This window comes from Apteryx mantelli, chromosome 2 (genome assembly GCF_036417845.1).
Source record: "Apteryx mantelli isolate bAptMan1 chromosome 2, bAptMan1.hap1, whole genome shotgun sequence".
Lineage (NCBI taxonomy): Eukaryota > Metazoa > Chordata > Aves > Apterygiformes > Apterygidae > Apteryx > Apteryx mantelli.
Genome location: NC_089979.1, coordinates 158,778,789 through 158,792,188, shown reverse-complemented (window position 1 = coordinate 158,792,188; position 13,400 = coordinate 158,778,789). Strand labels below are relative to the sequence as shown.

Sequence of the window (13,400 nt, the reverse complement as noted above, 5' to 3'; positions counted from 1 at the left end):
GTGTGAAAACTTGGGCACTGTCCTCACCAAAGGGCATATTCTCCCAGATGTAAACCTCTGCCCGGCCACTTCAGCGTCTCTGAATATTAGAGTAATTACAAGTGAATAAACGTGATAATTTAGTGTGTGGATACTTCATCAGTGAGGCAGTGATTGTGTCCTGATGGTCAACAATGGAAATCAGATTTCTATATGAAATTCAATGGCAATATACATCATGAGCACTTCCAGTGTGGTCTTTGTGCTTGTTCGGTAGCTTTTACTAAGAGTGCTCTCCAAAAGCAAGATTTGCCTTGCAAAGAGGGGAATGGGAGTTGTGGTATAGTCTTCTAAATCATATTAATGAGCCTTTAATGAGACAAACCTAAAGGCGCTCCCATTAAACAAGCAGTCTGACGCTCAGGACCCCTATATACATGGGGTTGTGTAGATGCCACTGAAGAGCACATTGCATTCTTAAAGTTGATTCGGCTTCAAGGTTATAATAAAGTTTCTTTGCATATAATGTGGATACCTATAGTCATTAATCTGTGGAAATAACCTAGTTGTAACACAGCAATGCTTGCTCTAAGTTTAGTTTGATATTATGCCTCAAAGGTCCCTAAGTTCTAAAAAACAGAGCACTCAAAAATAGTTTGGGTGTTTTCTATTCCTAATTACTGTTACTTTCCCAAACTCCTTCTGACGCAAACTCCCTCCATCATACCATTTTTCATAAAGAGTATGGAAATTAAGTTAATGTCAGCTACATATAAGATTACTACCAGGAACCTGGATTGCACATTTTCAGGGAAAAAGATTCATTGTCTTTTCTAGCTCTTGTCCTATATCTTATCCTAATTTTCCATGGAAAATCTCATCTTGGCTGCAAACTTTCAGATACAGTTTCAGTCTGTGAGAGGAAAATGATGTATTTTTCTTTTTGGCTATTTTCTCTTTCTATTTGGGATACCTTTAATCCTTCTTGAAGACCTGATATAACCTTAACTTTGTACATTTTTTCACTCAAAGATCTGACTGTGATAAATAGCCAAAATGAAATCTGATAATATTTCTGCCTCTGTTGGAGATTTCCTAGATTGCAAGAAGAATATAAACGCTTTCTTCTCTCTACTGCAGCTGCAACAGGAGAGAAAAAGGGAATTACAGAAAAAATGTTTACTCCCTCTGACCAGCTGATAGCCTTACTTGGTATTTCTATGCTCAAGATTTCTTATACTATTTAATTATTGTTTTTATATGATCCTTCACTTGAAAAGGGCTATATGAAAAATTCAGCTCAGTGAAAAGTAGTTGCAACAGCTCAATCAGCTTAGCTATAGCAATTTTTTGTAGAAAATAGGTGAACACAGAGAAAAGGCGAACAGCAATAATCTGATTTATTTTGGTGATTAACTACTGATCTCAGTGATATATGGGAACAAATGATTTTAGAATCCATACTTTTCTTTCTCATATTGCACACATTCAGAACAAGCAGAACCAACATTGACGGGATAGGGAAAAATTAATTGCAATTGAATGATATTCCAGTCCTCACAATGAAAACATTTCTGTTTTTTTATAGCTCATATTAGGATTTAAAACTTCTCAGAGTTGGAGAGGAGTAGTTCAAATACCAGGCTTTTTTCAGTGCATGATAGACCCTTGGAGTTAAAAAGGATTCAGATTTTGGTTCAAATTCTGTTCTCACCAAAAGATGAAGGGAAAAGGGTGTGGGCTTTGAGCCTATCATTTACAAGCATTTCTAACTTCCTCTAACCTAAACCTTAACAAAATGTAATGAATTCACAAAACTTTTGTGAAGCACAGAACATTTCATGTGATCATATAGAAAGCTGACGATACAACCACACAGAAGTCTCCTAGAGGTGGTGGGAGTTCACCTCTCTCAGAAATCAAGCTTCGGAGTATCACAGCCTTCCCACACCTAAGAGGTAGTTATAGAGAAGCCAGCGGTACTCTCTTTTCAAAGATACACAGTCACAGGACAAGAAGCAACAGGCTCAAGTTATTTCAGGGGAAATTTCATCTGGATATAAGAAAAAAATGCCTCACTGTAAGAACAATCAAACATTGGACTAGTCTGCCCAGAGAAATGGGGGACTCTCCCTTGATGGAAATATTCAAAACTGGGCTAGACAATGCTCTGGAAAGCCTAAAGCCTGGTTTTCCGCTGAAGGCTGAACTAAAGGTTGGACTAAATCATCTCCAGAGGTTCCTTCCAGCCTCGAATTTTCTATGATTCTATCTTGTAACTTACCATTTCTTCTGCTCTTTTCTAAAACATGTTGTTAATGCTTAAGAAACATTAAGTTGTGCAGAGCGCCTGTTTACCTAATTAATAAATGAAATCATATGAGAAATAAGATGATTAAATTGTATCCATGAGATTCAGACAATGGATATAGCTTGAAAGTCAAACAAAGGTATTCAGATAGGGGTCTAGAAACACTGGTCACTAGAGCTATGTCTGCCCCAGTAAGATGAACTGGCCTGTTGTGATCCTGGGCACATACACCAACAGGCGCAGAACAGCCTGCATCTATGCTAGAAAGCTGTCTTAGTCTCCAAAAGAAGTAGCTACAAGCAAATACCTATTTGAGATGGTCCCTGTCCTATCCTTGCTGCCAGCAGTTCCTGGGCAGGGACTGGGTAAGGAAAGTGCTGCCTGGGACAGGTGAAGCTCCTGCTGGGAAGCATGCTAACAGTTTATAAGACAGATGATGGTGGTTTTCAGTGCCTAGATATGTTTCCTGGGCAAAACTGGATTTACAGCCCAAAAGTAACAAGGAGGTAGGAGTAAATAGGCTCTTATTCCGCTGTGCATGGGCCAGCAACTAAAGAATAACATCACATGTAAAAGGCACCATTAGCACAAAATGTTAATTCTTTCTGCCCCAAAAGTGCAGGCCACTTTTAAAAACAAAATAACATAAACTTAGCTTGTAGAACAGATACGATGAAAGAGTATTTTATAAATATGTAGAAGATAAAATTCTAGATTTGTGGTTTAATTAGCCAAGGAAAGGGTGGGAAATTAAACAAACAGAATGTCCTTGCTGTCTCAAATGAGATAAATTAGTTTGCATGAATACATTCAGTGTTATGGTGCATCTGTGCTATCAGTTTGACTCACTACCCTTTTTCTCTCTGGGCCCCAGTCATTGATAACAACACTACATATATCCTAATTACTCTGCAGGCTCCACTCCATACCAGATATCTATCTTCTTCTGAGAGGAAACTTGTGCATTTGTGACAAAACTGTCTGTTCTGTGATCCAAAGAGAGTATATTCACATATGACCAAGACAGTCCTCCAAAGGTTCTAACATTCCTGGTGTATAAAACATCACTCTAGTGAACTGCAGAGCAGGACTCCTATTAGTCAGCCAGCGGGAATATTTTGAGCCAAAGAAATTCACTATCATCATTACCCACAAGGGCAGAGAGAATCAGCCTAAGAGGCTGAGTCCCTCATGGTTGCCTGCAAGGAAATCACCCCTGTCTCCTAGATGAGAAGATTGCCTTGAGACACGTGAGCCTAGCCACCTACATGTCACCACAACTTAGCATTATTGAGCACGGCTGCAGCACCTAGCTATTTAAATGCCACTTAATGCCACCCACAATGCCACCTAAAATTCAAGAAACTTAAAGTTGCTTTTGTGATGCCAAATAAGGATCTGGTGCATCTTGAGACACATTTGCACATCATGCTGTACCATTCCATGATCTCCAAAACACAATCAGTGGACTCAGAAGCCTTCAACCTCTTTGACCTTCAAAACTTTTGGAAGATGGGGGGGAGGGTCCATCTTTCAGGGTTTCACCATTGCCCCCTAGTAATATTGCAGCAGAGCTCAGATGGACTGTTCCCTTTCACCTCAGAGCAGGCCCCCAGCTCTTGCTTCGCCTACATTAGGTCGAGGACTCATAGAGGAAAAAAAAAGTACACAGGCTGTGCTTAAAGGACAACGTGATACCAAAAGGGGTATGGCATCCTGAAGTGGGAAGAAGTTTCCAGAATCACCCTAACCCATTTCTTATCCCCCATTCACAGCAACAAACATGCAAAGGAAAATAGTCACTTTACATGATGCAAGACTCCTATACCCTGCTTAATGACAGCTGTGCAAACAAGTCACAGCTTTGATCTCTGTCAGTCAGAAGCAAGGCAAGCAATGTATACTGCAAACACTACTGTATATGACTCTCCCAAACAAAAAATGTACCCCTGTCTACTGCGGGAGGTAGATCTTTCCCACTCTTCACAGAGGAAATCACCTGGCACCATCTGCAAAATGGTGGCACAGAGGATGGGGGAAAAAGTCCTTCCCATGTTTTTTTAGAAACACCAACCACAACTGGCATGATTACAATCCATATTGTGGTGGAGAATTGATTACATCACACCCTGTTTTTCTGCACACCTCCTTTCTGTACCTTCCCCTTACATCATGCTACAGCCTTCTTAAGGCACCCATTCTCCTCTCTTCTGTTGTGCCACCCTGCCCCAGGAGATGGTCACAGGTAGACACCAAGAACTTCTCACTTCCCCTAGGATCCCCTGTTCATGCTGTGTACAGATGTGAAGCCACTAGGCATAGCAGATGCAGGTATAATTCCCTCTGGGGGTGGATGAGATGGGGAGGAGAGCCCAAAGTGTTTAGCAGTTCTGGCAATTCACTGTGCTGGATACTCCGCAAAGGAGAAGAGCAATAGCCTGTGATGGTGCTCATCACTGCTTTTAGAAGTCTCTAGCAGGGTGCTTAAGGTAACAGGAGGTTCTCTAACCACCCACTATTCGGAACAGACTGCAGAGACACACCAGTAAAACCCCGTGCAGCATGGGAAATTTCACACATCACTTTTCATTTGCCCATGCCTGCTCCATCTGCCTTTTTCTGCGGCTCATCAGAAGGAGGCAGAAAAGATACTCAGGCAACTGGTGTCATTGCATTCCCTGCCAGGAGTTGAAGAAACTTCTTTATAGCTAATAGGCAGTTACCTCCAGAGAGCTTCCTAAAGGTCTTGCTCAAGGAATGTGGGATAGGAATGATGCGCCAGACTCCCTCATACAAAGTTGCAAATTTAGATATAGGATTGTACTGCTGTGGTGGGGCTGGACAGATGGCTCCCAAGGAAGTCATGGCACAGGACTGCAGGCTGCCCCTGTGCAGGTACACAGGGCCCCTGTGTCCCTACCTGGTGTGGCTTGATGAGAAGGTGCTGGCCTACTCCTGTCAGAAGACCTGTGAGTTCTGGAAAACATAGGCTCCACGCATGCCTGTTATGGTACTCCTCAATTTTTGCGGGTGATCTGTGAGACTCATACTCACATGAGGTGTGTTGCAAGCACAGAGCGGAGCTCTGCTCACCTTCGCCTATCCCGACGGGGACTCCACATAAGGAGAGGGTCTGCAGAAAGGTTAATAGCCAGAATGCTCAACAGTGGATGTAAACCCCTCAAGCAGATTGTAATGAGACAGTCTGCCAGAACCTGAAAGATATATAGGTGCATTTGGCAGTACTTTGTGGCAACACTTGATGTGCAAACACGATGCATGTTCTTACAGTGCCATCTTGTGACACACAAAGGTAAAACTAGAGCTTCTTAGCACTGTCAACTATAATAGACATATTCTATTTTTAAATAGTACTTATGAGCAATTTCCAACAAAACACTACATAAATTACTGCATAGCAGTCAATCTGCTAAATAGTTACAGATAATTCGTTATTTTTATTATTTTCATCTGAAATTTTGAAACTCTATACACCACTTTGATTTTTTTTCAAATAAAATCAATGGCAATAACAAAGTCACATAGTCTCTACAAGGTTTTGTACCCCATTTTGGACGAAGGTCAAGTCTGGGAACTATAGATTAATTTTAGAAAAGCCATGCCATTTAAAAAAGCCATTTAACTTTTTGATTTTGTTTTGTTTTTTGAGGGGGAGAGTTGGCAGTGTTTGAAGAGTTATGAATGCCATTCATTGGCTGAAAAGGATCTTTCAGGGTGCAGCATTTCTCAGAAAGGATCAGGCTATAAGCTGAACTGATCTCTTGGAACTTTCTTTTGCTGATGGACCTTTCTAGCTGAGAATGCTTTACTTCCAACTCTCAGATGCTAGTCTCATGATCTGTGTCGTTCTGATGGAACACTGCTGATTTAATAGACTGAAATATAAAGACTTCATTCTTAAGTGGTGGGTACGAGTCTTTGATTGACTGTTTTGAAAATTAGTACTAAAACCTTAAACAGGCATTGGCTGGAAGCCAAAAGAGGGGCTATAACCTGGGACTACCGCTGTTACTGTGACCTAAGCCATGGGAAAGGCTCTGTATGAACTTCTCATTCAGATTCAAATACAGCGAATAACAGTAGCCTGCACAGAATATAACTAATGCCACAAAGAATGGGGAAAGTCTTCTAGCAAGTTCACAATGAAAGAAAGATTTTCTTATCAGAAAAAAAAAAATTCTTAATTTTGAAAACAGAATTAGGGAGGATTATTTTAAATTTTTCATCAAAACACGAGCAAAGCTGGGATTTGAAATACTTTAGATAAAAAATTAGTCAGTAGAACAGTAAAGACAAAAAGCAATTTATGAGATTTCTGAAGTCAAAAAGCTATAGTTTATTGCTAGCAGGTGCTAACTTCCAAACTATTTTGTTATATAGGTCTGTATGCCTTTATTCTGAATCAGCCAAATTACGTGCAAAGGTAAACTGATACACTCAAGAAATCAGATCCTTTCATCCGTAATCAATATACCCAGTGTCCTCTGAGTTATTAGGTATCTCCGCCGTGTAGCTTTTCTATAGCTGCTGCTGCTTCCTCTGAGGAACTTCCTTTTGTCCATTATAAAAGGGACCTAAAAGTGATACACATGAAGAAAGCCAACAATTTAAAAGGCACCTCTCCTTGGCTAGCAACGGTAGTGAAGGGACAACTGATGCTGGATGCAATTTGGCTGTGCTGAGATACTCGTGTGATAGATGCTAGTGAAAAGCCCAGACGGATGAGGGCTCACCCTCTGTCGTTTGTCCACAACCCCGTGTGGAAAGCCAGCCTGGATAAACTAACCCAGAGTTCCCGCTCCCTTAATCTGTTCCAACTAGAAAATTATTACCTCTCTATTTTAATGATTTGGGGTATCCTTATTTTGAGACCTAAAACTGTAGGAAACATAACTTTAAATGTACAAGCAAAAAAGACTTTTCTACTTATCTCTGGACCTAGGTATCTCTGGTAATAAATTTCAGTACCCAAGGTAAACTTTCTCATAGTCTGATGTTTACTTCTGTGAATCATCTCATGGCATGTTTTCTTAACAGTTTTATTTTGCACTTGGATTTGGTAGATAGTTTAAAAATGAAAGTAAAGAGCAATCACACATCTATGCTTCAGATGTAACTATAACATTTCCAGCACATTCTATTGCTATAATTAACTAACTTGTAAAGTCATCTGTATTTTTACCATCTGTAAATACAGCGTCCACCTTCCACTGATGCAAAACGAAATTTCACAGACCTGAGCTCTGTGACTCTTCATTGCTGTACTGTAAGCAGGAAAATTAATATCTGCTATAGCAGAGTTTACGATTTGTCTCTCTCCACTCTTCTAGTCATCTGGAAGATTTATTGGTCTCTTGATATCCTTCGACTGCAGAAAAGGAATATATTGTTACATACAAAGTCCTAAATAGTAGAAAGATAATACCTCCTAATAAGAAACTCATATTCAGACTTGCTGCATGGTATTCATCTCACCTAACTTCAGACGTCAGAAGTGTAGATATCTACAGCTAAACTAGTCACTCCAGTCTCCTTTTATAGTGAGTTAAGAGATATTTTAGGATGCCATTCATCTCACCTACTTTAGATATATACTTGGAGAATGAGATTAATTTCTATCTAGATCATATTGACAGAAGTGACTAATTCTCCACTGGCTAGGGTAACTAGCTCGAATGTAAACCTACTTTTAGCTAGATGAATGCTGTCCTCATCGTAAATAAGTGCAAAAGAAATACTGATGCATTAATAAGTAAAAAATTAAAAAGCACCTCTCAGGCTTCTTTTCAGTCAATGTTGTATCATTATAACTCATTCAATTTTCTCAGGGCTTGTCACAAAGCTTATATTATCTAAATTGGTTTAAATTTGATACACACCACCGCCATACTCCCAAAATCTTCTCTAAAGCTTAATTCTATAATCTACAAAGCTTAACAATAGTCACTGCACAGTGCATAATGTTTGCCTGCTTCTCAGCTAACGTAGGAACAGAAAGGAGTTATTTGCATGGTGTGATAGCTGCTTCAGTAGAGTAGGTTAAAAATCTACCAAATGCTTTTATTTTTAAGTGGAGAGCACTGTCTCCTGTAGGTGGGAGGGGAAGGGGGAAGGGAGCATCTTTTCCTCATTTATGTGGAGAAAGAGGTTCAGACAGACAAATTGTTGAAGAAACAATCCAATTTCACCTGGATCTTGAGTATATTGCAAATATTTTTTGATAGAATTTGACAGGATTTTAAAGCATATTCAATGGTTCACCCCAGTATTTAGAAATTCCTACAGAAATGTTCTTTCTGACATAATATTCAGAATATCACAGTCCAGCCATGCAGTATAGCAGATTTTTTTTCTCTGGAATAAAAGATTCAGACTTTACTGAATGAGATAAATAAGCTTGAAAATTTTCAACCCCAGAAACAATTTTTTTTTTTCTGGGAACTTAATACACTTAAAAGAAAAATCCCTTCATCTGTCATTATAATTAAGCTAAAACTGTTGCAATGTTATGATCCTCATCTAAAAAATGATCAAACTTGTGATAATATGATTATACAGTTGTGCAATTCTAATACAGTCCTTATGGTATTAGATATCCAGTGCTGAAATTCAGTTTATTGAAAACATCTACCTTAATCGATTTTGCTTATACATACTTTTCTATGATACTGACCAACTTTCTGAAAGTTGAGCAAACGTTAATAAATTTAGCCTCGCTTCTCACTTATAAAATTAAATAGAAATACTAACTAGATTCTACAGATTGAGTAACTGAAGTACTGTTGTCTCAACTTTAAAAGGAAAAAACTTGAGTTCTCATATTGAGTTATGTAATCAAGTTAAATAACATAACACTGAAGTCAAGACAGTCTGTAATTCTGACATGAATTTGCAGGTCAAAATAAGCTCAAAATAAGATACAGTTTTTACTTGATCTACTAATTGATAAAAAAACTAAAAATAGAGTTTAACTTTCAATAGAATTTAATTTCATCTGAGTTAACTCCATTAGTTAAAGCTAAAATCATTTTTTTCAGGTAAAAATGCAGCCAGAGTTGTTAAAAGAAAGGCATTTTATGTTGTGTTTGGTATCTACAACTCAAGTTAAAGTGACTAGATACTATAGCACTCAGCAGTCTAGAAAAGATTTGCCGGAAATCTAAGACAGAATTAGGAATATTCCAGCTGATTTCCTGAAAGCCAACTTTCATCATAACCTATGTGAAGCTGACATTTTAAAGCACCTGCTGAAAGTTTTCAGCTGAATGTAATTTAAAAAAAAATCAATAACAGAACTGCTGATTATGAAAAAAAAATGGTCTCTTCTAATCTTTGACCAGCCTATTTTCCTTCCAGTGCACATGCCATTATCTCAGGAGTACTAATGGGATGTGGAACCATGCGTAGAGAGAAGAACATACCTTCCTCTGGGCCTCTGTCTGTGAGACACTGAGTATCTGCAATTCTCATTGACCTTAGCAAGAATATTCAAGTTTTGGGTCTTAAACACAGCATTTTTTTAGGTTCTAACACACATAGTATGCATACAGTGGTGGAAAATCTGGAACGGAAAAAGAAAGTGGTAATTTTTTAAGAGATTGGAGCCAGATCTTACAACCCTTTATGCCTGAGTGGTCTTTATATGTGTAAGAAGTCACACTGACATAAAGACTGCAAAATCAGGCGTTGTTAGAGAAGAAAAAGAACAAAATTAAATAATAATGAAGAAAAATAATCATGATCTACTGAGAAATTATCAGTAACAGTTTGATGCATTATTTGTTTTCCATTTCCTCACATTTTTGTTTGATTCGTCTTTATTTGAGTCTCATGAAGTAAAGTATCTCTCCCACATCCTCTTTCTGAGATACAAATCTAATCCTTTATGTACTTGGTTTCAACTCTGTCCCCAAAGCTCCTGAAATTTCAGTGATTAATTGAACAAAATCTGGAATATTTCCAAGCCTACCTCGTCCTCATTGGTTTGACAATGTTCCTGTGCTCTGGTCATTAGTACAGCATGACCCTGCAGAACTAACTCAGCCATGAAGCAAGTTAATCAGTAAATGAATAGAGTTCTTGAACAGAGAAGTTTTATCCTGAGTTCAGCAAAGCAATTATGTATTAATTAGTTCTCTGCCAGGCATAAAGTAAGACAAATATAGGAAGTATGATCTTCAGAGAAATAATTTTCTGGAGAGAAGGTCAAATCCTAAACTGATGTAAATTGTCATAACTTCCTTCACTTAAATTTGAGCTGTTCTGATTTATACCTTCTGCAGATCTGGCCCTATGAGAAGAGGATTCAATATTTTAATTTCATTCTTAATCCTAATAACCAAATAGAGATTCCATGCCAGCTAAGCTTTTCTTCAAAGGAATGACGAGTTTCCTATGAAAAATCGCTTCATAGGAGTTAAATTATAAATAACAAATGTGCTGTCTCCATTTTCTGTATATGCATAGATGTCTCTCATATTAGATAACATATTTCTAGATCCTGACTTTTCTAATATTCAGTTTCTCACAAATTCACATGTTTAACTTACTAAAGAGAGACAGAATTAATATCCTCCAAAACATGGGGACTAAAACTTGAAAGAGGTTTCACATGTTTTTCTATTTGAAACATTGTAGACTCTTATGAGCATAAGTCAGCTAGAGTGTAGTTCAGAGTGCTGAAGAAGCAAAATAGCTTGCAAAACTCCAATGAAAAATACATCAAGGGCCTCTTCTTGTCCCCATTGATTTAAATGGAAACAAAACCAGGTTTTAAACTGAGCTACCTCTTCGTTATTTCAGAACCCATTTTTTAAAAAGCACACTGTCTTTGGTTATCCCAGTTTTCAGATGTCCCTTTTGTGACACTTTGAAGGGACTTACCATTCAGAGGATTCCCAAGTTGAGCCAATAAAATCTCAAGTCACTTTGGAAAAAGGAGGCCGTCTCATCTACCACAGAAACATTGAGTACATGCATCTTGTTAATCCTATGACTAGGAGTCTAAATAAAAACTGATCATCATGAGGTTTTTTTTTTAAATACAAGCATTACATATGCCAAAGGTGCTGATCAGTGTGGTTATCCACGCATTGTACTTTCTCAAGACAGAAGCTGCCAAGTGTCCATGCTCCATCTCCATCAACATCCAGTTTTATTGCTATTTAATTGTGCTGTCAGTTTTATAAACATACTTAAGGCAGAGTAAGATGTGAAAAGCATTACATACTGGACCCAACTGAATTGCACAAGTGTAGCTGAAAGCATAGTTTCATGCCAAAAGTTCGTATAGTTCATGTGCCTAAGGGCTCATGATTAATATAAGCTTCTCAAAAATGTAATACTGAAATGTCTTCCACTGGAAAACAGATTATAACTCCTCTAAGCCAAGCCAAGTCAGATACTATATTATTTTTCCTATAAAATCTGTTGTTAACTTTCAATATTATTTGCATTCTGGACAGTCAAAAACAAACAAAACAGTTGTGATGCATGGATATTCTCAGAAGCTATTATTACTTCCAGGCAAATGAAAGAGCCCACAAAAGTGTATTTTTCAGATTATTATTCCTGTAGGACCATGGGATTAGTATTATTTGTAGACACACTGAGCAATCAAAGATGACATCGAAAGGGGCAATACGTGTCTATAAGCAATCAGAACCACATATCAGTAATAGTCCTGACAATTCCTGTTGCAATTGCCTGGCTTGCATGTGACTAGTCACCTGTAGTTATTTGACCACTCCTGGTAATATTCAACAAAGTAATATTTGTTAGCTAGTATTTTTGTTCATCCTTCATTTGCAGTTTACAATTTGTTGAAGGGATAGTGTTCCCTAAGGAAAACAGGGCATGCTGAATTTTAAGATACATAGAGAATGATTTTCAAGAAATTAAGTACCCAATTGCATTACTACATACTGGATACCGCAGTTCCTTGGGCAGAGTAGGTAACTGCATCTCTAGATAGCAAGGTACATGTATACATGATCATTAAAACTACAAATGCATGTTGCATGCTGAAACAAAGTCCCAGCACAGTGGGTGTGTATCAATGTGCACAACAAGTAGTTCTACAAACAGAGGAGTTGTTTCCTATGGCTTTCTGTAATAATGTTGACCTGGATTGTCTAATACAGGATTCTGCAAACTCTCCTCTATCTTACCACATATTTTCACAAAACTTGTAAGAATGCAACTATTTTTGAAATCCCTGTTTTCTCTCTCTTCCTCTCTCACACACACAAAGTGTGATCACAAGTCTCATTTCCTTAGGAAACAAGGATGAAGATTATGGTTAGGATTCAGTATTTTGGAAAAAGAAAGTAAGAGGAAAAGGGAACAGAAAGTACCAAAAGGGTTTGGAAAAGAAAACATGGTATAACAAAAAAAGGAATTACAATAATATTTTAAATATAATCCAGTAAGAAACTAAAATTGTATGCTAAATTGATATTTCTATTTCCATATTGTGTCTTTTCTTCTGTGCCTTTTCTGTCTCTGACCCTTAAGGCAACAGAGTGAGGTCTTCAGGGAGGAATAGTATTTTTCCAGAATGCAGCATAATGTGGGCCTAATCCCATTGGGCTTTTGAGAGTTCAAAAAATAACACACTACTCCTAAACCTCATTGTAGCAAAGTGAATTAAAGCCAAAGAAAAGTAAGGAATATTCACAGGGATCGCTGTGAATAGGAATTAACAACTTTCTTGGAGTTATATTTGTTAATATCTACAAAAATATCATGTTCCCTCTTGTTTATAATTTGCTTAACACAAAATTATTTCCATTAAATTTTTTCCATAAGTTCTGAAATGACATGTCTCTTCTGTGCACAGACTAGCCTGGTTTTGTGCTAACAAACTGCTATGGTAAAGAAATGAAAAGCCAGGAAAACTTTCTTCCAAATCAAACTGTAATACTTGTCTAACAAAAGGTAGTGAAAGATTACTGAAATTCATCCAGTTACTTCTCCATAACCCCACTATGTTATTAAATCAAGAATTTTAGCTACTTGCCTACGAAGAGTAGGTTAAAATATGTTTTACATTCCTTTTGCCTCTTGACCACACCATAAGCAATCTTTC

At 37.8% G+C, this 13,400-nt stretch overlaps 1 long non-coding RNA gene across 2 annotated transcripts; it reads right to left on the bottom strand.

The window, feature by feature from the left end:
* Nucleotides 1–6,702: 6,702 nt before the first annotated feature.
* Nucleotides 6,703–9,806, bottom strand: LOC106492693 (uncharacterized). Of its 2 annotated transcripts, none has more exons than XR_001294044.1 (3): nt 9,733–9,806; nt 7,494–7,679; nt 6,703–6,885 (listed from the first exon to the last, which is right to left on the bottom strand). It is a non-coding gene; the product is annotated as an uncharacterized lncRNA (long non-coding RNA). The 2 variants fall into 2 exon arrangements; XR_001294043.1 differs by having other exon boundaries at nt 7,548–7,679.
* Nucleotides 9,807–13,400: the final 3,594 nt, after the last annotated feature.